We start from the raw sequence: 25113 nt of genomic DNA on the forward strand, positions 1-25113 counted from the left end.
TTCAGTAGTAACTAGGTAGGGATTTATTTAAATTTTATGTTGTGTTTTTTTTTTTACATTCAATGAGTCTATGGGAGTAACATTCTGACTTAACAGTGCTTAATGAAAAATGACAAAAAAATTTGTAGGCTATTATTAAGACTAAAAAGTAGGGTAGTTAGGGTAACTACATATATCATCTGCCCCCCCCCCCTTTTGTGGGAAAAATTTTGGTTGATTATATAGGGAATCACTGAAGCATGACTGGAGCCCCCCCCCCCCCCTTCCCCCATGTTTAAGGTCAGTTAGTGCTCCCACCCTATGAAAAGTTCTAAATCCGCCAATGTATATTTTTATTTGGCTTATTAATAAGTATGTTTTAAGGAGAAAATTAAGGATTGTCTGAAATAATTTGTTAATTTATAGCGAATGGTTGGTTAAATTTACAACTTCGATAGATCTGATATTATTTATTAAAAAAAAAACTACAGTCTTGAAACATGAAAAACCAGGAATTTTACACCTAAAAATGCTGTATAATTTTCAAATATTTTTAATTATCTTTTAAAATTTATAGATAATAAATATATTTTAAGTCCTATATAGTGTCCCAGGCAAATGCATTAATGTGCTATGTATGTTATCGAAAATTATTGATTGACATTAAATTATTACCAGAGGCATTAAATTGATTTAAATAATGTCTCTAATATTATTTAGCTGTAATAAATGTGAGGGATAATGATTGCCAATTAGACAGGCTGTTAATTGGATTAAAGATATCGATATATTCTTCAACTAAATGAAATAACTTCATTGAAATTCTATCTAACAATATAGTTTATATTATATTAAAATATATCAAACAGTTTTAAGGGTTAAACTTTATGCTCTACTAAAGGGGTGCTCCTATGTAAATGATGCTTGTAAACAAACGAATTTGTTATTTGTTCATTTATATGTCTTACTTAGTCAGGACTTTAAGCAGTAAATATCATTTTAAAAATGAATTGAGTCAGTAAAGTCGGGATGCTGATTATTCTTAGAAACACTGGATATTGGTCTATAATAGACTATTGAATGGGGAAACCAGCATGTACTATTTGCACATGGTCATGGATAACTATTCTTCGTGACGATATCCGGGACCGGAGGTCGGTTTTTAAAACGCTTGAATGATTCAGATGAATGATGCAAATTGAAGACGCCGGTAGCCAATTGCAACTGACAAGAACTTGAACAAGTACTTGTTTCTGTTTATTTAACGAGACAAACACAATCAAGGAGTTATGAACGCATAGAAACTCGAGGAAATAAAACAGGTAACTCAAATAAATGATTTAATAGTGCAGAAATAAACAGAAATAGTGAGAATTTTTTTCAACTTTTCGTCTTTTGTCCTGATCAGTTCACAGTTGTAAAACTCCGTTTAAAATAAACACCTATTAGACACACACACATGTATACTCAAAAGTTGATACAAAACAAGAAAACTCGAAGAAAAAATTCCATCTTCGTCATCCAACTCATGGTTTGAAAAAATAATGTATGATTCTATGAATTGACCTCAGCTCCGGGCTCCTGTAGCCCTAGCTCCGGTTGATTATTTCTTTGTTCAGAGTCATTTAACCATATTGTAATCAGGTTACTAGGGTAAATAGAGGTATAAAAAAGAGAAATAGCTGTAGAGAAGGAGTTACGATTTTGTGTACCAGAGAAATGTACTTCAGAGATTTAAGATTATGCCACTGTATTGTTGAGCCTGCAGTTTTAATAGATGTTGTAAACTTATATTACTGTTACTTTGGATTTTGAATAATTCAGTAATGAGAATTGAACTTTTAATCAACTTTGTGTTTATGTTCACTGGCAAGACTTCTTTCAGACTACACCAGGATTCCATCAATCACGCTACCAGTTCTTTTCTAGGGTAATCCTGTAACACTGTAATCAGTGACACTGTGTACGAGTGAAAGGCACGACCTGAAACTAATACACTCAACAACACAGCACAAACACAAGGATACACACTTTAGTTGAAGTTGTATAACCAACTTTTTCGTCACAGGTTATACTTTGAGAATTTACATGCAACTTTAAAAAAACAATTATTTCTGAAAATTGAAAAACATACATGCATGATTGAAATAGATAAAACCATGATAACAAATATTTAAATGTTTATTAGTCCCTTACCAGCAAAGCCAAGGGGACTTTAAGTAATGCTTGAAAATATTGATTTGATATTTATACATTGTATATAGTTTTACCATGACAAATTTACAGATCAAGTTCAATATTTATTCTGTTGAGATGTTTTTCTTTGCATAGCTATGGTCATTGGACTTAGAAAATTCAGGCAAATAATCTGTTTTTCACTTTTTTTGTTTGTTATACTAGGAGATATTGATTTGGTAATTGTCATGAATCCTGATTGTTGTATAGTTTTACCATGACAAGTTGCATAAACAATAATGAATTTAGGGCCCAAAAACAAGGATTTTCTGGTTTCCATACATTAATTTGAATATAATATAAAAATAAGAAGATGTGGTATAATTGCCAATTAGACAACTCTCCATCCGAGATCAAATGACATAGAAGTAAATAACTACAGGTCACGGTACGGCCTTCAATTATGAGCAAATCCCATACATTTCTAAGGATATCTATGAAATTGAACCTCAAGGTTCATACCAAAAAAAGGAAGGTTGGGATTGATTTTGGAGGGTTATGGCCTTAACCATTCAGGAGTTAGCATGGTAAGGCCAGGGTTTTTTTACACATGAAAAAGTCGAGTCGGTCGGTCGAGAATAAAAAGAAAAAAAATATCTTTCAAGACAGAAAAAATATATTTCACCTTACTAACAAAATGTTTGGTTTGCTATCTTGTCATCGCTTAAATTCTAGTTCCATGAATTATTATTGCTCAGCTTTAATAAACATAAATATACAATATATGTACATTGTCGGAAAATATTTAATTTATTTGTATAAGCTTTAGAAACAGGACGAAAAGCAGAGCCCTCATGAAATATGAATATTCTTGGGTGAACAAATCTTCATATCTCCCTCTGTCACTGGAAATAAATGTATATTGTGTTAAATATAAGTTTAAGTTCCCTATATACTAAACTAAAGATGCTAAAGAGTGTCTCAACATCATGAACTTTGAAATAAACCATAAAAATTTTTGCCAAAAGTATTGAATTATATTACTCCATTTTAACTGAAACTTGATTTTACCATAGTGCCTAAGTTATATGCTAATTAATTATGAGGCTTAATCAATTGCCCTTCTTTCAATGAAAATTACACGTTAAATTGCCCTTTTTTCAATGACATTTACGTGTAAAATTGCCCTTTTTCTGACTAGCACCCTGCCCTTTTCAAATCCTGGCTAGAACACTGAGTTATGCCCCTTTATAAATGGAAAAATTGCAAAATTTTTAGTTTCCGTTCTCTTACTTTAAGTTTGCCTCAACCAAATGTTATGAAACTTATACACAATGCTTATTACCACTAAACACAGATCAAGTTTGAATTTTGGTGGCATCACTTTACCCGTTCTAGAGTTATGCCCCTTTATAAATGGAAAAATTGCAAAATCTTAAGTTTCCGTTCTCTTACTTAAGTTTGTCTCAACCAAATGTTATGAAACTTATACACAATGCTTATTACCACAAAACACAGATCAAGTTTGAATTTTGGTGGCGTCACTTTAACCGTTCTAGAGTTATGCCCTTTTATAAATGGAAAAATTGCAAAGGGTCAGCGGGAATAAAAAAGCATGAATGGTCAATTTTATTTTTATTCTGCAAATCAGAAAAATAGGGTCAGCGGATCCGTAAACCAACAAATAAAAAAACCCTGGCCTAAGGGGCCTAAACAATACTTTTCTAATACACTGTACAAGTTACCTATTTCTTGACCAATTTCAATGAAGTTTAATGCAAAGTCTTGGATTTTTCGGGTACTTTAATATGCTGAATTAAACTTATCTTGTATTTTTGGATCTGTTTTTAATCTTTCAGGGGACTTACTTAAATGAGTGATTTTCTAAATCACTGATTCAAATGACATTGTGTCCACAAATGTTGGAAGTAAGAGTTGTCATTCTTCAATAATCACCAATTTAAGTAGTACATGTACAAATAAATCACTAGACTGAGTGATTTAATTTTATTGTAGCTTTAAATGTATAATACATGGACTAATTATGTTGCTAAAATTACCAGAACCGACATCTGTGTTTATAGCATGTCCAGTCATGTCAAATGATAACCTTGTACTGAATCTGGGATATTGACATGAAAATCACTTGTTTAAGTATCATACCTCCATGACCTCTATTTATTTTAAAAAATCACTTCTCTAAGTATTATTATTTTAATCCCCCCCCCCTAATTTCAACACCCACGAACAGTAAAATTTTGATGGTGAACAGTAAAATTTTATTATCTGTTAAGAAAGGAAAGTTCATTATTTAAAGCCTTTATTTTAGCATTTTTTCAACAAAAATCAAATTGATAGCTGAATTATTGCATCAAAGGCAAAAACCATGCTATTTAAATAAAGCAAAAGGTTCATTTATTTCAATTTTACTAATAATTAGATATAAACTAAAACTGTATGTTTAAAATGTTGGTAAAACTACAAATTGACAAAATTTCTTATTTGCAACATTTTTATACGACCGCAAACAATTTTTGCAGTCGTATATTGGTATGACGTTGGCGTTGTTGTCGTCCGAAGACACGTTGGTTTTCGCACAATAACTTTAGTTTAAGTGAATGGATCTCTATGAAATTTTACCATAACGTTCAATACCACAAAAGGAAGGTTGGGATTGATTTTGGGGGTTATGGTACCAAAAGTTAAGGAATTAGGGGCCAAAAATAAGCATTTTTTTTACATTGTACCACAAGGTTCCATATCACAAAGGGAATGCTGGGATTGAATTTGGGAGTAATTGCCTCAAAATTTTAGGAATTAGGGGCCAAAAAAGGGGCAAAAACAAGCATTTTTCTAATTTCATGACAATAACTTGTGTGTAAGTGTATGGATCTTTCTGAAATTGTATTACAAGGTTCCATATCACTATGGGAAAGCTGGAATTGAGTTTGGGGGTAATTGCCCTAAACGTTTAGGAATAAGGGCCAAAAATAAGCATTTTCTAGTTTCCAGATAATAACTTGTGTTCAAGTGTATGGATCTCTCTGAAATTGTACTGCAAGGTACCATACCAGAAAGGGAAGGCTGGGATTGAGTTTGGGGGTGATGAATCATAAGGGGGTTCAAAAAATTTGGGGGGGGATTTTTTTTCGGTCCAAAATTAAACTTAGTTTGATTTTAACAAAAATTGAATTCTTGGGGTTCATTGATATGCTGAATCTAAACATGTATTTAGAGTTTTGATTTTGGGCCCAGTTTTCAAGTTGGTCCAAATTGGGGTCCAAAATTAAACTTAGTTTGATTTAAAAAAAAAATTGAATGTATGGGGGTTCTTTGATATGCTGAATCTAACCATGTATTTAGTTTTTTGATTTTTGGGCCCCGTTATCAAATTGGTCCACATTGAGGTCAAAAGGGTCCAAAATTAAACTTTGATTGATTTCATCAAAAACTGAATTCTTTGGATTCTTTGATATGCTGAATCTAACCATGTATTTAGATTTTTGATATTGGACCATAATAAAGGTCCAAAGGGTAAAAAATTTAACTTTAATTTTTCTTTGTTGTTCTTAATCATGTTAATAGCAACTTCAATCCATTGCTTTTTGATGTTTGATAATACGTGTTTAATATTAGTAAACAATAAATATATAAGCTAATTGTTTGCAAAACTCTTTGAATACTTTTTATAGTCTTGCATCTACATGCTGTTAATAAAGTACTGTTTTCTCCCTTTCAGCAGTACATTGTATTACAACAAATGGTCAGAGGAGTTGACTGATAATGGACTGGAGTAACCTAGGGTCCAATGACTCTGAAAATGCATGACAGTACTGGCATGTGTACATGTATGTCGACAGCCAATTCTAAGTAACCTTAAACGTATACATTGTATATACAAAAGACCTGCAATAATGGTATGTGGATCTATGGGTGACTTATATTTCACTGTTGTCACACAGTGTTGTGTGGCTTTATTACTGGTCAGACTATCTATCCTTTACTATTATAAAGTTCAAATATCATGTACATGATTATGACTTGCATTGTATAAATTATGATGCAGCATGATATCTTTTTGACCTACATTTTATGTCTCACTGATTTATTAAGTACATTGTATATGTACATGTATGTGGGTATATCATGTACATGTGCAGTACTTTTGGGTCTTGCACAAATACATTGCCATTGGAGTTAAAATAAATTTGATCGCTGACAATGACAGAGTGTTTTGAACATTGCCTCATAGTGTTGATCAAAATACCTTTATATTAAATCAATAAAATTTTATTGTCACAGATAGAAAATATTTAGTATTTTAAAAATAAGGAGATGGGTAGGATTGCCAATGAGAAAACTTTCTGCCAGTCGACATGAAGGGGATGTAAGAAATTTTAGGTCACTGTATGACCCACAACAATGAACAAAACCATACTGTAGTGTCAGCTGTACAAGATCCTGAAAAAATGAATAACAATAAATGTCAATTCAAATCAGAAAACTAGTGACATTCTAATTACCAGTATTGGTAATATAAATTTTTAAAAAACTGACACTTATTTTCTCTCTCGTTAAATATTTTTTTTGAAATATTCACCAACATGACCTAGACAGAACTGTATTGCCAATTTATTTTTTATTGGAAAGCAGTGCATCAATTTCAGGTGTTTTACGTGATAATCACAGGAATTTAAATTTTCAGAATTAACTCCTCAGATGTCAGTGGAATGGAAGTAATACACATCATATGTTTCAATGAAATTAATATGATTAATGATGGGATAAGACGTAGAGGAGATCCTATATCTACAATACATGTATATGTAACTGGTATGTATATTTGTTACAGTATTAATAGTCCAAATGGTATAACAATAACAAAAATACTGAAGGCAATTTCAAAAAAGGGAAGTTCATGCATAAGGTAGTGGCTGCTGGCATGGCTGGGTTTTACTATTTGTATTATTAAGCTTTACAATGTATATTTCATAGGGTAGTAGACTTGGATGTTTCATAAATTGTATACAGATGCCTTTTTTTACAATGTTTCTGTCCATCATATGTTGGTTGGCCATGTTGGATCACATTTTAATGGTTCAGCGACTGCTTGAAAAAAAGTTTAGGCTTTTTTGCTTTGTGAATTTCTTTTTTTTTTTACATTATGAGTAAATTAGGATATCTGTATTTGGAATATTGGTTCCTTGCAATGTTTATATGTACACGTACATGTCTGTGAGACAGGATCACCTGACCTTACTTCATGGAGCTGTCAAGGTAAAAGTTACGTGATTAACACATGTCGGTCCTTTTCTCAGATATAGTAAGCAGAACTTGAGTAGATCAACTGTATTTGGTGTTTAGAATGAACAATGACCTCATTTCCATGGTTCATTGGTCAATGTTAACTTTTATTTCTTGTAGGCAATATGTCAAGTATATATGATGTATGGAATGATTGTAAGTTGTACATGTCCATGATGTCTGTCTGGACAGAGTTCATCTGACCATGCATGATCTGATTTGGATGGTTCATTGGTCAATATTAAGATTTAATAATTTAGTCTGTTTAGTGTATACTATACATGCTACATGTATAATCAATTAAAAGATCAGCTTTTTATACATCCGTCAAAGTTTTGACGGGATGTACATTTTTTGTATTATGGTATACAAATGTCTTCTGTCTGTCCGGCGTAAACATGTCGCACCGTAACTTGAGAACGACTTATCCAAATTTCAAAATGTAAAAAGTGTGTCTGATGACCCCGCCTACCAGACATTGCTTAAAATGGAACATAGTGGTAAAATGCTGTTTTTGGATTATATCTCTGAAAGTAAAGCATTTAGAGACAATTTGACATTGGGTAAAATATGTTCATCAGATTATGATATATAATATATCTGTCTGTTGTTGGGTTGCTGCCTTTGAATTAGTAATTTTAAGGAAATTTTGTAGTTTTTGGTTATTATCTTGAATATTATTATAGATAGAGATAAACTGTATATAGCAATAATGTTCAGCAAAGCAAGATCTACAAATAAGTCATCATGACCAAAATAGTCAATTGACCTGATAAGGAGTTATTGTCCTTTAAAGTAAAATTTAACAATTTTTCGTAATTTTTTTTAATTCACAACAGTCTTCTCCTGAAACAACAGAGACAAATAAACTAAACTTGGCCACAATCATCATTAGGGGATCTAGTTTTTAAAAACATGGCAGACATGGCTAAAAATAGAACATAAAGGGAAAATGCAGTTTTTGACTTGTATCTCTGAAACTAAAGCAAAAGTATAACAGTTACATTATTTCATGCATCAATTGTAAATAAAAATATCAGGTGAGCGACACAGGGTCCTTGGAGCCTCTAGTTTGGTGTATGCAATAATTGTAAATGTTGCAAGGTGCACATGTCTGTCTGGCTTGGTTTATCTGAACTTGACCTTAATATGAATTGCTTGACAGTATATTTTTATGAATCATTGGTAATGTTAAGTATATTTGGTCCTTATCGTAAACTTATAATTATTCTTGTATCTTTAGGACAAGCACCATAAAACAGAGGGGACATACAAATACCTGGAGTCTGTCTATCCCTTTGGCCTTATAAGCGCTCTCACTTGCATGTCTTGCACAATTCTTGTCAAATTTTTAGGAAACTTATTTTGATAGGTTATATCAACAATGTCTGACAAGTTTTAAAATCAGTGCCAATCATTCATTTTTAAAAGAGTTATGCCCCTTGGAAACATTAATTATTTGGAAAATTGCATTGTTATGGCTCTTGTGTACAATTCTTGCTAGAATTTTATGAAATTAATATTAAATAGGTTTATATCATCAGAATGATCAGAGCATTTTGATTTCCATCTGTAATGTTTACAAATTCCAGATTTCATGGCAAATTTCAACCATTACAAACATCCACAAGCTCCATAGCAGAGGTAATCAAAAAGTAGTGCAGCAACAAACAACAACTATTAATATTCCACTCCAGTTAATCCGACACACAATATACATGTATGATTATATACATAGATATAAGAAGATGTTGTATGAGTGCCAATGAGACAACTCTCCATCCAAGTCTCAATTTATAAAAGTATATACATATATGTACCCGGTAAGTTTAAATATTAAATTGATGTTATCATTTTTGCTTGAATAGTAAGGCAATATTTAATTTGATGTATATTTTACAAAATAATATATGCTGGTTTTTTTTTTTTTATTACAGCAAATGTATTCCAAGAGTTTATGGCTGATTATGCAACTACAGGATTTTATCATGGAAGCAACATCTTAGAAGGATAAGTGCAAATGTATGAAGGAAGCCTTGTGTATAAATACATGTAGCAATTACATATGCAGGAGAGAACACTTAAACATTACTAACATGTAGTCATGATATGGGCGTGGTGCATTCTAGAAATCTAAACACCAGGAATTAAATATTGTATATATTTTTTTTCAACTACAAGTACTTTCAGTATATCATACAATTCTAATTCAAATTATTGTGTCAACATGACAGTTACTGTCTAAAAATGGAAAATGCTTGTTTTAAAATGAATTTTTTATAAATATATAAATAACAAGAATTTTTAGCTTATTGTGAAGCCAAACTTTGAGATCTTTTAATGGTATATGCCTGTTGTTTGTCACCATTTATTTTCTTTTTGACTTAACCTTAAGATCAGTGGTAAAATGAAAAACTGAAAACCATATATGAAATAAGAAAGAAATGGTTGTAAATAACAGCAAGACTTTCAATATGGTATATCAAATATATTTCACAGAACTTTCTATTTCAGTTTATTAATACAATGAGGTTTGAGGTATAAATCAATCAGACAGTAACACAACAACAAAAACACCTGAAAAGTCCTCAACAATAGACAGGTGTCGAAACAATATGTCATGATCTGTTTTAATTGACCAGAGTACATGAGTATGCGGCAGGGTGAACTACCTTTTTTCTTCAAAAAACTCATAAGAAGAATTGGCATCTTTTGCAAGTAATACTTGTCCATAATGTGATTGGAATGTCTCAAAACTGATGAACACAAAAAGACTTATACATACATATTAAAAATGAAATATACATCAGTGCATACATCTTCTATACATGCTATAAATAAATCACCTTCCATACATCAAATTAACAAAAATATTGAGACTTGAACACAACCAAAAATGTTCTAGGAGTGAACTATGGTGCCCTGGATATTTGCTTGCCTTCTTGGTTTTATTGAATCTATCTGCTGCATTGAAAATATTGTGAGTTGGAGTTGATGAATAAATATTATTTGTATTGTTTAGGACCAAGAAATTTAAGATACAAAGAGAAAGTAAAATAGAATGGAAGTATGAATTCATCCTCAAGACCAAGAAGAATATTTATATATATCAAAATAGAATGTGTACTAGATTAGCATTTACTTATCTAAAATATGCTGAAATACTGTGAAATTTGTGTGATTGAGACTCAATTCACCTTAATTTCATTTAAAAAAAATAATGTGAAAGCTCGATTCACATTAATTTCACGTGAAAAATTTAACGTGAATTTCACGTGAAAGCTCGATTCACGTTAATTTCATGTGAAAAATTTCACGTGAATATCACGTGAAAGCTCGATTCACGTGAAATTCACGTAAATTTAACGTGAGTTTCACGTGAAAAATTTCACGTGAGTTTCATGTATAAGCTCGTTTGAGGTGAATCTCACGTGAAAAATTTCATGTGAAATTCACGTGATTTTCACGTGAAATTTACGTGAACAAAATTTGCCTGTGTAGCTGCACTTTTATAACTTTCGTAAAGTAATATTTTATTAATTTTATGTTAATATTTTTGTTTACAAATGCATTCATGATTTTCAAGTCGGGAAAGTGGTTTAATAATCAAACATCCTATTATAAAATACAAAATTTAATCTTTATTCTTTTAACAGAGATAAAAACAATATTACAATTAACAGGAATAATACCTTCATATCACAAAACAAGGAAACACATTGACCTAGTTTCTACTTTTTTCCAAATTTTATAAATACTTCCCTTTGGATTTTGGTTTCGATTTTTTTTTATACTCTGATTATGTGTTTCCTTCCGTCTTCATATTTAGCATCGAGTTTGCTTGTCAAAAACCTAAAAAATTTAAACAGGAATTACTAAAAAGCTGTTATAGAAAAAAAAAATAAAATAACAAAATATCAAATTCAAAACCGAAAGTCCCTTATCAAATGGCAAAAACAACAGCTAAAACACAAACAAAACGAATTAACAGCTGTCATATTCCTGAATTGGTACCAGCATTTCCTTATGTAGAAAATGTCACAAGCAACAGCATACAATAGAATACCAACCCCTAAAAAAACAACAAAAAAACGAAAAACGAACAAAACCAAAAGATATAAAACGAACAGTATATGGTCTAGACAGCGTCACTTGCTACATGCACAAAACACAAAGGAGTTAAGCCTGCTTAATGTGCGTTCAATCCCATTGCATATACATGTATATGTCGCTTCTAGTCATAAAATATATAGCTCATTTAAAAACCTGCACAGTACAGCTACCGATAAGATGACCAGTGATGAGCACAATTAAATTTCGTAAACTGAGAAATTACACATTTGGTTATTTTTGTACGGTAGAATTGAAAATAACATTGAATGATATTGACCTGTTGTAAAAAAATGTCGTTATAACATATAGGGTGTTCTCCGTGAAGGTAGAGATTGTGTTAGTATTGATAGTATATATTTTCTAAATTTTCTATTTTAGTACCCAACTTCGTATTACAACATTATGAATTCGAGCGACACTGATAGATCTTATTTACAAGAAAAGCGGATGAGGCGTACTGAATTGTGAGCTCGGTGATGCGTTTATACATCCTTAGCTTTCAAAGTTTTAGGTGTAAGCTTTCCTAATGAATTGAATCTAGAAAAACTCTTCGAACGCCCAAAATTTATGCAGTGGTATTTTCAGTTAGAAAATCAGTCTCATTTTCATAAAGTAAAAAAGAACAAACTTATAGTAAGTGTATTTACATTTGTATACATCTCCCTTCATGTCTGAAAGTTCTTTAATTCGTATTGTTTCATCAACAAAATTGCGAAACCATCAAGGGAAAAATAAACACAACCATATTGCATTGCTTTATCGTTATGTTTCTTTTTTTATATTTTAACTTTAGTTACATAAACATTAAATTTTAAGTGTCAGTTTTTCTGTCCAGGTTTGCATTTTTCTCAAAATCACATTCATGTATAACGAATGATAGAAGAGCTACATAAATTGAGTTTTAACTAAAACAGCTATCTGACTACCGTTTCAGAAGCAGAAGTTGTTAATTTGTTTTGAATAGGAGATTTGTTTTGTACACGGCCAATATGTTACGGATTGTTTGCCTTTTCTCCTTGGCATGTATGTCGTGTGCATTGCAAAAAGAAAAAAATATCGCTGGCTGTTTTAAAACTTTATAGTTTGACCTTTACAAAGATGCATTATTACCGAACACTTAACGAAATCGTTTGAAATCTTGAAAAGTATAAGAATTGTCAATGTATTGTTCTACATGAGACATACAAAACATAGAATATAAGAGAAACTATAAAATACCATGAGAACAACGCTTATCAATATTCTTCACTTTTGTATTTTCTTGAGGGTCTTGAAATGAATTGAAAGTTCACAGATTACACAAATATCAAGATGTTATCAACTTGAAGGTTTAACTTAAGACTGATTCTTTGGTATTATAGATAAATGAATATATACGTAGAAAAACGATGCTCAGCACAGGTTTCTATAATCTTTTTTTTATTCTTGTCTTTAATGTTTGCTTATTTTCTTTGTCTATATGGCATTTTGTTTTTCTTTGTTGACATACTTGTTTGTTTTTACACTGATTAAAATTATAATGATGACTACTGTACATGTACCCACATTTTATCTATTATGTCCGTTTGTTTTGTTCACTTATTGTTGTCATTATAATAAAATTGTATGCAACTGTAACCTGTGAGAGGTTTAGCTAGCTATAAAAACCAGATAAGATCCACCATTTTCTACATAAGAAAATGCATGTACCAAGTCAGGAATGTGTAAGTTGTTTTCCATTCGTTTGATGTGTTTGAGCTTTTGATTTTGCCATTTGATAAGGGTCTTCCTGTTTTGAGTTTTCCTTGGAGTTCGGTATTTTTTTTATTTTACTTCAAACCAGATAATATTGGAAGAATATTGAATGAAATTGCATTATTTGATAACTTCTGCTAAGCACGAATCTCTTGTGGTGGGATTCCAAAGTCATTTTTCTAGTTAAACCCCAAAAAATAGACTCGGAACCGATTTGAAAAATTGAAGCAATACATGCATTATGACAACCATATAACTAATGAACCAATGATATTGGTGTTTGTATTTTAAAGAGACTTATTGGAGTATATTTTTCAGTTACGAATATACCTCTGCTAATAAAACCACCAACAGAATATTCTAGCATATTTGATCAAATTAAAACCCAAAACTGTCATCGGTCCTACTTCATCTGTTGCAATGGAAACTATAATACGGTACGATTATAATCAAAATGTACACATAAACATATATTCAAGATTGAAAAACGTTTTGAAATGGCATTAGTGAGGAAACAATTCTGTTGAAACTGGCGCTTACTTGTTTAAACTATACCTATGCCAGATGATATATACAACATAAAGGGTAACCTTTGAATATTTTCTCATTTACAAGCATAATATATAATGGAAACAAATGATGAGCAATATAGTTTCACTTTTTCACTTTTTCACTGTTTAACACTCAACCATTCTGAATTAATTGCAACCGAGAGAATATGAATTGGAATTAATCTAAAACATATAAACGTTCATAACAATTTAAGTTTGCATTTTGGCACTTTCTTTTTTATGATAAAAGGCTGGATTGTTTTCTGGCACATTAGCTTCAAGTTTGAGGTGGCCTTTAAACTGTTTTTATTCTAGTGCCGCTGATGTGAGTCTTATGTAGAAAAAACGCGGGTCTGGCGTACATAATTATAAGTCTGGTATATCTGATGAGTCAATTACTAGTTTATCAAATAAATGTTATTCACAACTGATCAATTACTCATTTACATTTCTCGAATCAGAGTTGTAAATATTAGATTCTTGATTGCCAGCCTGTCAACACCTACAACAAATAAATAAATCATAATTTCGATATTGCCTACATTTTGCATAATTATAATCAAATAACACTTTATGTCAACTATGAGATAAAAATGAAAAAATCTAAAACCTAACAATGTACCTTATCTAAATGTTTGAAATGTTAAACACATTTTGATTAATCGTAATGGAATAATAATCATAAAAAAAACCCAGTTATATGAGACAAAAACCAAGATATTTATTTTCAAGTTTACATTTTTAACATGGTATAGCATTTGAACCTGTCATTTAAAGATGTGTATCAATTTACTGTGGATTCTTTTATTTTTGTGGATTAGGGAAAATGTATATGTTCGTGTATAATCAATTTCGTGGTTTTGCCGATGTCTGCATACAAGCATTTAGAAAATCGTTATTCTTTGAACATTTAATTTAATGGTTCAACCATAGCCATGAAATCCACAAAAAATTGTATCCAACGAATAATAATGAACCAACAATATAGACAACTTCATTTATTTTAAACGATAAGGCTTTTGGTCCAGTACCAGTTACCGTCAGGAATTCTAAGATTTTCTCGTATACCTTTTAGCAGAAAATACTTTTGGAAATATTCATGAAAAAAAATAGTCGGACTTTATTCCAAAAGTGAAGTCTAGGATTATAGACTCGGTCTTTGATTCCACTTGTATACAGTGAGAAGCTGATGAACAATGTACCGATTTTAGGTTGAAATTTTATAGGTTAGAGGACCAGTTACCATCACATGAATCTAGTACATAAATCACCGAAATTTTCTTTCAATCAGAAATTATTGCCATCCATTGGTGTTTGCAACAAACGAAGATGGAGGTCTGTCAAATTATAAACAATATTGTGATAAATTCCTTATCTCTCACGCTTTTGCGAAATCTGAACTTATTTCGATTTTATGTCACCAAAAATCAACAAGTTACACTGCACTGAAGGGGATCATAGAAATTGATTCTAAATGTAATAAACTTTTATATTCCTGTGAATAAAATTTTATGTCCAAAGTAAACTTTGTCAATTACTTTATCAGAAAACGATTTAATCTCTATATTCAAGGTCGTGATAAAGTGATGACGTTATTCCACTTCACATGTATCTTTCCTAGACGACGAGGCATAAGAACAGAAAAAAAATCAAGATTTCCTAGTCTTGATAAGATCAAACAAAACCATGTACATCAGAAAATGCCTGTACCAAGTCAGAATATGACAGTTGTTGTCCATTCGTTTGGTGTGTTTTATCTTTTGATTTTGCCATTTGATTAGGGAATTTCCGTTTTGAATTTTCCTCGGAGTTCAGTATTTTTGTGATTTTACTTTTTAAATATAAAATAAGATTTTGTTTAAGAAAATAATAGCAGTATGTCTTATTTAAGCAACGCGTCTGTTATTGCATTTAATGCAAGATGACGGTAACTGGTATTACAGTATTTTCATCATATATACCTTTATTAAAATTGTATATGCTAGATTCGCTTTTCGTCTACAAAAGACTCATCAACGACGATCGAATCAAAAGCCAAAAGAGCAAAATAGAGTACGAGGACATAACATTCTAAAAATGTTTGCCAAATACAGAAATACAAGGCGTTGTCGATCAATGAGTTTGACTGTCCATCTGGTATCTTTCGCCCCTCTTTTATTGGCTAGACAATATTTATCGTCCGTAACTGCAAAGTATACTTCTAACATATTACTTTTCAATGTAGTTTTTTTTTCTTATTTTTCAGATTGAAAGGTTTATTAAGGAATAAACATATGGTCACATTGACTTTTAGATCTCCCTTTCGTACGATATTTAACATCCACAGCATCAAATATTAAGAAAACTATTACTCACTACTTAGTATTACCGTATTCTCTTTTAAAGAATGAATATATATAATGTACCAAACAATATTGAAACAGAAGAGTAAAAGCATACAATAAAGCTTACATTATACAGCATGCTACCAGATGTCATAAAGTTCTAATGTGTGGTGACTGAGAAAAAGGTAAAGACTATTTATCCCATCATGTATCTATATAAAGGGGCTTTATGTGAGACTCGAGAGGTAGATACGTTTTGAAACTGGGTAAATAACAAGACGGTCTGCTGTGGAGTTTTGTAGAAAACCTACGGACTCACAATGGTTAACAAGTATACACAACTTCATTGCAGCGACATTATAGAAAAACACATATGAATAATTAGACTTCAGTTTAGTGTATAAAAACAACCAATATGGTAGGTTCTATTCATCGAAAATTATTAGTCAATACTAAAAGTACGTATTAAACAAAATGTCTTCCTCGTATAAACAACATGATTGAACATGTAATCTCCTACAAAATGTCTTTTTTTTAGAATGCCTTATATTATGGACATATATGTTACAGGTTATAATCAATAAACCAAGTGGTAAGTTTTTTTCGATGCAAATGCATATCATCTGATTGTCAACAATATCCCATAATCGTGATAAAGACAATAATTCAAAGTTACAATAATCTACATAAATACCTTTTTTGGCATTGCGCAAGGTCATTTTTTTTATATTTGAATATGAAAGATGTCTTTTCACTAAATCATAGGATGTTGAATGTATACCGATTTGTAGTTTAGTTTTAGATACATGATTTTTATTATCATCAGTTGTTATTGTCTTTGAACTAGTTTTCCTAGTGTTTTTTGTTTGTTGCGAGAATGTATATATATCTTAACAAATCCGGTCTATGTATTAGTTACTTATTTTTTCTGCTTTGTATCGAACCGATGAATTCTTATAGTTTGCTCATATGTTGTGCTTTAACACCACAGTCATAGGTTAGTGGAAGGTTTGGTCGTCCTCAAACATGTTTGACCCCGTCAGATTATTCTTCATATGCGACACCCGGTGTGTTGCCCATGCTAGTACAAACCCGGTAATACGTCTAATTCGGTAGGTCATATTCATGAAAAGGGACGGGATTGTTGTAACGACATTTGGAACATATCCCCTATCAGCTGTAAAACAGATATTCCATAGCGATCAACCAACCCGTAATGGCGTAATTCAGTGGTTGTCGTTTGTTGGTGAATATCACATATGTTTTTTCGTTCATTTGTTTAATACATAATTTATTAGTCCTCAAACATCAACATTGTATTAAAAAAATTTAACAAATTTGTAAAGTGTACAGGTACTCTTGTCTGGTAAATTTCAAAATTTCAAATCATACCAGGTTTCTTTTTGCTCAATATTTCGTCTGTGTTAGAAAAATGCAAAAATATCTTCTAATCAAACACACTATGCTTATTTCAAGATAAGACAGGGAAAGGATTTGACATTTTGTATGTTAGAAAGGAGATTCACCATAATAAACTAACTATATATAAATAACTAATTTACTGGGAAATATTATTGCGGTATATATATTTGGTAGCCAGGCACACGATTCGTCTAATTAGTGGAACTCGAAACAAATAATTAAGCGTCCAATTTTATTACGGAGTTGAAGAAGATACAAAATCTAAAATATTCACAACATTTTGCGAATCTGCGGGTTCGAAAAATCCACCAAACAATGATGAAATATTTGTGCAAACTTGATTACTATCATTTCGTACGCCGGAAATAGATTTCGTCTTCATGAGGCGCATCATTCTAATGCAACATCGATTGTTTTGTTCAATTTGATTGGATAACGTCACCAATTTTCATAGCATCAATTGGAAACCGATGCCATAAAAACTTACGCACAAGTACAGAACATGTATTACATATTTTAAATGTATGATGTGATGTTGTTTTCTGTCAGTTTCATTAGAATGGAGATAATAGTATTGAATTTTAAGCTCTGACGGCATCAATTGGTCGCACATTAATTTTACTGACGACGCGTTAGTGAAGCCAGTAAACGGTTATTTGCAACTATCAAATCACCAATTGATGCCATCGGAGCATTAAAGGAAATAAAGGTAAGTTATCTCTTAGTATTACTGGTTGCAAATAGTAAGAAGGTCATACAAATTATGTGGTTGAAGAGCATTTACAAGAATAAAATTAATGTACAAATTCTAATTAAGACTAAATATGTCTTGGTGTGGAAAAGCTTAGTGATTTGAATAGTAAAGCCAATTCAATATCAAAACGTTGTTTCATTTCGATTTTTCGTCAATACAACTGTATGAACACTGAAGTCATAGAATCCCCAAAAATTAAAGCATAATGGTACTGATGTAACAGCAGTAGACGAATAGTAAAAACTGTTGGAAGTAAGATTGATTTTAAACTTAGTTTACAAAAACATTATTGTACACAAACTTATAATAAATTACGTCAAGAAAATTGTTTATTCAGTAGTGTCTATTTCAGCCTTTTCCTCCAAGCCTGACAGTATTTCAAGCGTTACACTATCATCAATAAAAGTGGAAAATTCATCAACTACTTCCCCTGCGAGTACTCAAACCAATACCTATTCAACTGTTCGACCACTTCCGTTGGACACCGTGACAACAACACCAGTGCCATCTGGTGTAAATTCTACACTTTTCCTCCGTGAAGGAGGCATAGTGATGTTTACTTGTACGGGTTACATTGGACAACCTCCTGGGAAATTATTTGGCAGAAAATCACGCCACTACTACAAAGATCTATAACCTATTTAACTGAAACTGCAATAAAAGAGGAGATGACTACAATATGTTCGGTTTTATGGACTTCCCCTTTATTCAATAATCCTTGGAGTTGGTTTTTTTGGTTATAAATCTTCCGGTAACAATGATAAATGGCAGACTTCCGGTCCACGAGGGTATAATCAAAAACAAACCTGTCCAAAATTATTCATTTATAAATTTATAAATTATTAAGAAACTAATATTTGAACTCCCTCAAGTAAAGTCGACCAATGAAACATACGATTCTTTATTTAATTAAAGATGTGTACAAATTTTATAAGGATACAACTTTCGCTTCAAAAGAAGAACAATTGAAGGTCTTTGCACCTCAACTTTGACTATATGGGATTGGATTAGAAAAAATAAAAAAAATATTAAAGGATGTCGCTTAATTCGGGTTCAGATAATTGATGACTTCAGACTGATTCTTAAAATATAAAGTTTCTAGGTATTTTTACATTTAAGTAGTTTGTAGACTTGTTTTACTGATAAAGGTTCATACTACATATTTCGTATATCAAGACAAATAGGGTCCAACGCCATTTTTTTTAAAATTTTAAATCGAGGTTGTTATTTGTTACAAAATATTAACAGTGGCAGCTTAAATAACTTCCGGAATCTCCTGTGCTACTGACAGTGTTTACTAAAAAAGTATTAAAATGTAGTCGGTCTCAACTTGTTTATGTATAGAAGAAGGTGATTATAGAAAAATGTAACCCAGTCTGAGTAGTGTGAAAATGGCTACTCCCTGTCAAAATAATGTGACTTTCGGTAATCCTATTTGAAGATCATATGTCTACCACCTCATGCAAAAGACAATGGTTTTATAGTGAACCAGTTTGAAATTTTAGCAAAGGTCCAGTTTAAGGTCGCAGGTCAATTTTCCTGAAATATAACATTTTTTCGCATATAATTAAGTTACCACTAAAGTATCTTACATAATATAAACATTTTATTGGGATATAAATTAACAACTCGTTAGTAAGTTTTTAGTTTAGAAAAAAAAGAAGATAGATTAAAAAATATTTGCAATATTCTCTAACGTAAAGAATACATTTTATTTCATTACTGTGTCATGGTTTACTCTTGACAGGAATTCATATTAGAATATAGGGAAACGATAATACTATTGTCATAAACAAAGCTCATCATATTTTTCATCAGATATTTTATATCCAAGTATTAGGTGTACCAAGCTTATAATGTGACATATAATTCTATGTTTTTATTAACAATCAATCTGAAACTTTCCCAAAAAGGTTCAAGATATTTGCAGGTGATAAAAAAAAGTTTAAAATTTTCTCCCAAATGACAAGTGACACTACCTGAGGAGAACCTGCTTACCTCTCCTGGAGCACATACATATAACTGTTGTTTGACCTATCCTTTTATTTCTTTTTGAACTTAGTATTCAATGATTATTTGCTACTGATGATCTCTGTATTGTCCCATTGATATATGCTGCCATTATTTTTTTAACAAGTATGCACTATCAAATGAAACTTCTTCCTGCAAATATAATAATGCCGCTTTACCTTTTTGCAAATAAGATATAAATTGCTTCGAATCAATATATAAGTTTCCTAATACTTAATGTTATGTGTGTAAAAAAATTAATTATCATCCCTAATTATTAACTTGCAGTTCCAGTTAAACTTGTTTATACTAAAAAGCAGCCAAATAAAAAACAACATGAAAGATTGATGGACGATATAACTTTAACTTGTAAAGGAAGTGGAAATCCTGAACCGACATACGTATGGTTTAAAAAGGACAACAAGAAAAAAATACTTTCAAGAACAAATCTTTATGTTATTGATGATGTTATACGAAATAACAGTGGAGTATACATCTGTGAAGCTTACAACATTATTGACAACGTAGAGTACAGAACGAATTATTCCGTGGAAATTGATATAGGTGAGAAAGATTGTGGTCTGTTTAAAGTGATCTTATAAAAATGAGGAGATGTGGTATGATTGCCAATGAGACAACTATTAACCAAAGTTCAAATGAAGTGGATGTTAGCAATTATAGGCAAATGTACGGCTTGCAACAATAAGAAAAAGGAACATACCGTATAAAAGGCCCCGACAAGAATAAACTCGAAACAATTGTCTGTAATGTTATTCACCGATGAGGTAATTTTTCCATTTATTTCATTGGTACTACTGTAAATTCAGAAATTATTGCGTGCATTTATTATTGCGATTTTTCAAGAATGGACAAAATTGTGAGATTTATTATTGCGATATCATGAAAATCTGTATACAGATATATGTTACAGACATCAGAATGCGAATTCTTATTATTGCGATAGTCACCCAGTCGCATTATTCGCATTAATAAAAACCTCGCAATAATTTCCGAATTTACAGTATTCCATTCTTTGCTGAACTGAAATTTAGAACATGATCTTTTTAAATGAAGACAACATCTATCGACGTTCATATACCAGAAACACAGAGTATAGAAACTCATGAAAGATACGAAGCTAATAATTTAGTACTCCAGTCACACATATCGTATACATTATCGTATGAACTATAATAAAACATAAGTCTTAAACTATTGCTTCCTACTTATCAATGATAGCACATAGGACAATTTGCCTGATGATATTCTCGTTGACGGATCTTGACCTATCGATTAATTTGTCTACATCAAACTTATAGTAGTTATGCGCTAGAATCAAAACATCAGTAGAAAGTAACAAAGGAGTAGGTCCAGTAAGACCCTATTTTCGCCCAAATATATAGCAGTTTCACAAAATTGTTAAAATGTAAACTTTTAGCTATTTATTGGAAAGTAGAATACTTCTGTTCTATAAATATGGGCTGATTTTGACAATACAATGCACATGTATTGGGTACTAGCATCATTAAGTCATGCTAAATTACTGAAATCGTCTAAATTCTAGCATTTGAGTTAATTTTAGACGGTTTCCGCATTTGTGTTCATTCTTAATATTTAAATGTAAGTTGTATTTGATGATAATACATAACATATATAAAGGTTGAGAATGGACACTGATGCGGCCACTTTCACTTTTGACAAAAACCTTCTGAAAAGTGACATATTATGGCATATTTGATAGATTTTTCATATTTTTCCTTGAATTTGAACGTCTTTAATGACTAAATCAGTTCAAATCTTTCACATAAACTAATAGAATCGAATGAAGTAGACACTTAAGTGTTTAAAAGATGTCCAACATCTTTCATCAGATGAACCTGAAGTTTGAGGCAAAAATCGATCCTTATCGGACCTAATCCTTTCTTTAACTTAAAGATCTTAGTTGTACTTAAATTAAACTAAAAGAATTTCACGATATGAACCAAACCATTCTTTTGTATGTAGTACCATTACAAATAGACACAAGTATATGACATGTGTATGCTCACTGTTATATGGATTAGTATATTTTTGTAAATTATCATTTATTGCGCTGATCGTAAAGCTTTTCAATGTGATGATAAGATTTCGTTTATAACACATCCAGAAAATTACCTATTGATGCCCTTACACTTTGAAACATATCATATATTTATAATGCTTACAGTTGATGAGTTGTCGTCATCATCAGAATCCGCTTCGTGGAAGATTTTGAAAGGTGAGAATGTAAATTGTAATGATATAATAGGGCTGATTTTAGTTTTGTAGATTACAATTTTACAGCGAAAACAAGTATAACAACAATACCAAACTACAAGGTAAATTAAGATAGGGGAAGACCGTTAAACTGACCATTTCAGAGAATCAGGTAATTGTTTTTCCATTCTTTGGAATATTTCTTTGCATAAGAGTTGGTATATGACTCACCTTCAAGCTACCAAATTATTATCATTATCTCGGACTTAGGTTAATAATGTGAATGATGATATTTTTGAAAATTGAACATTCAGTTTAAGGTATTAAAAATATTTGATCAGATCGAAAGTATCATGTTATTAATCAAAGAAGGTCAAAAGGCGCCATAAGTCGCATTTTGGCTAAAGGAATTTCAAATATTTGAAAAGTCCAACCTTCACCTTAACATTTGAGTTTTCGAGTCATGTTCTGAACGCAATATATAGTGAGTTGGATGTTTCGAATTGCGATTTGAAGGAAAACATATTAAAACATTGTATGAATCAAAAAATATTTAAGGGAAACCCATAGTCACTGTTTGTTCACCAAATAAACTGTAAGTTTTGCATTTTACACTGTTAAATTAAGATTATAAGTTTGTCTACGCGTTTTTTTACGTGGGTATTCTTATTGTATATATATATATATCCATATAATTTGTGTTGAGAAGAAAAACATCACATTTTGCTACTGAAACCAACTTCCAAAAAGAGTAATAAACACTCATCAAGGATACCAGACTTTTGATATTGCACGCAAGACGCGCTACATACGCTTGCAAAATCAAAACCCTCATCAAAACATTTAGAAGTCTAAATAAATAAAAGATTGAGAGCTTCAACTGAATATTCTTTAAAGACAGATGATCTTTATGGAAAACTAAAATGTAAGATTAATTACGTCATATTTTATTTAAGATTTTGTAAATATTTAGTGGAAATCTAGTCTCTATATTAAATATCTAAGTGGAAGAATTACGTGCAGATGGATCTTTGACAACACAAAAAGTCAACAATAATGTAACGTTTTCAATTTTTGTCCTCTTAAATTTTAGTACATGCAACAATTCAAGTCACATGTGCACTGGTTATTGTAGTCACATGTTTCGCTGCCAGGAACCGTAATTGTAAACAAGAAAAAAGGAGGTAAATTAGTAAATTTTTTTTAGGTAGGAATATACGATAAAGTTAACAATTAATGACAACAATGAATATATCTCACATTAGAGAAATTGCCATGGAATCATTTTCGAAAGTCGATAACGTCATGATAAATATAAAAAACACAATGATTCCGCTGTACCTGCCCTTTTTCAAATGATTACTAAAATGTTACTAAATCCATAGAATTTCGAACTTTTGTTTTTCTTTTTTCTTTCTCTTTAGAAAATTGATTGTTGGCCTATCATCGACTCAGGATTTCATTTAATCGGTTGGTACTTTTATTTCAATTTAGGTTCAAATTTGTCAAGCTAAATTTCAGTTCATCACACTATTAGAAAGAACGGTCCAGAAAAATAGACATGATTTCTATCTTGTATTATAAAATTTCTGATGAATTTGTTTTTGTTACTTATGAATTCAATAAAGACAACAGAAATAAAAGCAACGAAGCAAGACGTTTACAAAATGTATACCATTGATCGAATAACAAACACTTTAAAAAGATGCAGTGTCTCTTTGATGTATATTGATTTTATTCATATAAAATTGATGTTGGCCTATCGCATATATTTATATAGTATTTACGAAACAGGAATATGACTCTCTTTGTTTTTACTTTTACACTCCTTTGTAGCTATACACTATATCCAAAAAACTTCAATATAAAAGTAGTTCAACGACACCAACAAAAAACAAAAACAAAAAAAGTCAAACAAACGAAAAACCAGACAGTGTAATATGGCAGTCAACATACTTCATCAATAGATGAAACAGAAGTTAAAATAAGATAGGTGAAATATCCTTGATGTTCATTTTACCATTGTATTGATGTTTATATGAACGTGAACGTTATTTTATTTTACTATTATCATAATCATTATTATGGTAATGAGGTCATGGACCAGAAACTGTTTTTTTTAACTTATCCAAAGAATATAATGTTGTTAGTATTAACAACTCAGAATGATTAAGGCGTTTTCAGGATATCTTTAAAAGAAGTCACTAATAAACCCTAATTGTAGAACCAATTTATTTCAAACTAGTTTATTAAAATAGGAACTGGCACTGTACAATATTAGAATATGATCCACGTCTTTTTGACAATTTGCACATGTTTTACTTCTTTTTGTAATCATAAAAACTGTCATCACAATGGTATTCTCAATACCAATCTTAAAAGTTAATTCCCAACTAAATGTGAGGATACACATAGTCATGAGGATCGTAATTGTTCTACCTCTAATACGGTGTCTGGTGTTTACTGAATTCTGTATGAATTAATTGATGATGGTGAAAGATCAACTTTGTAA

At 31.1% G+C, this 25113-nt stretch overlaps 2 long non-coding RNA genes across 2 annotated transcripts in view; both read left to right on the forward strand.

Moving 5' to 3' along the window:
• Nucleotides 1-25113, forward strand: part of LOC127713072 (uncharacterized) — a 261787-nt gene that overhangs the window by 38380 nt on the left and 198294 nt on the right. The window lies entirely within an intron of this gene.
• LOC127713064 (uncharacterized) lies at nt 1084-9759 on the forward strand. The gene is made up of 4 exons (XR_007987441.1): nt 1084-1301; nt 5894-6071; nt 6860-6987; nt 9396-9759. It is a non-coding gene; the product is annotated as an uncharacterized LOC127713064 (long non-coding RNA).

Source organism: Mytilus californianus, unplaced genomic scaffold (genome assembly GCF_021869535.1).
Source record: "Mytilus californianus isolate M0D057914Y unplaced genomic scaffold, xbMytCali1.0.p SCAF_8, whole genome shotgun sequence".
In the NCBI taxonomy this organism is placed as follows: domain Eukaryota; kingdom Metazoa; phylum Mollusca; class Bivalvia; order Mytilida; family Mytilidae; genus Mytilus; species Mytilus californianus.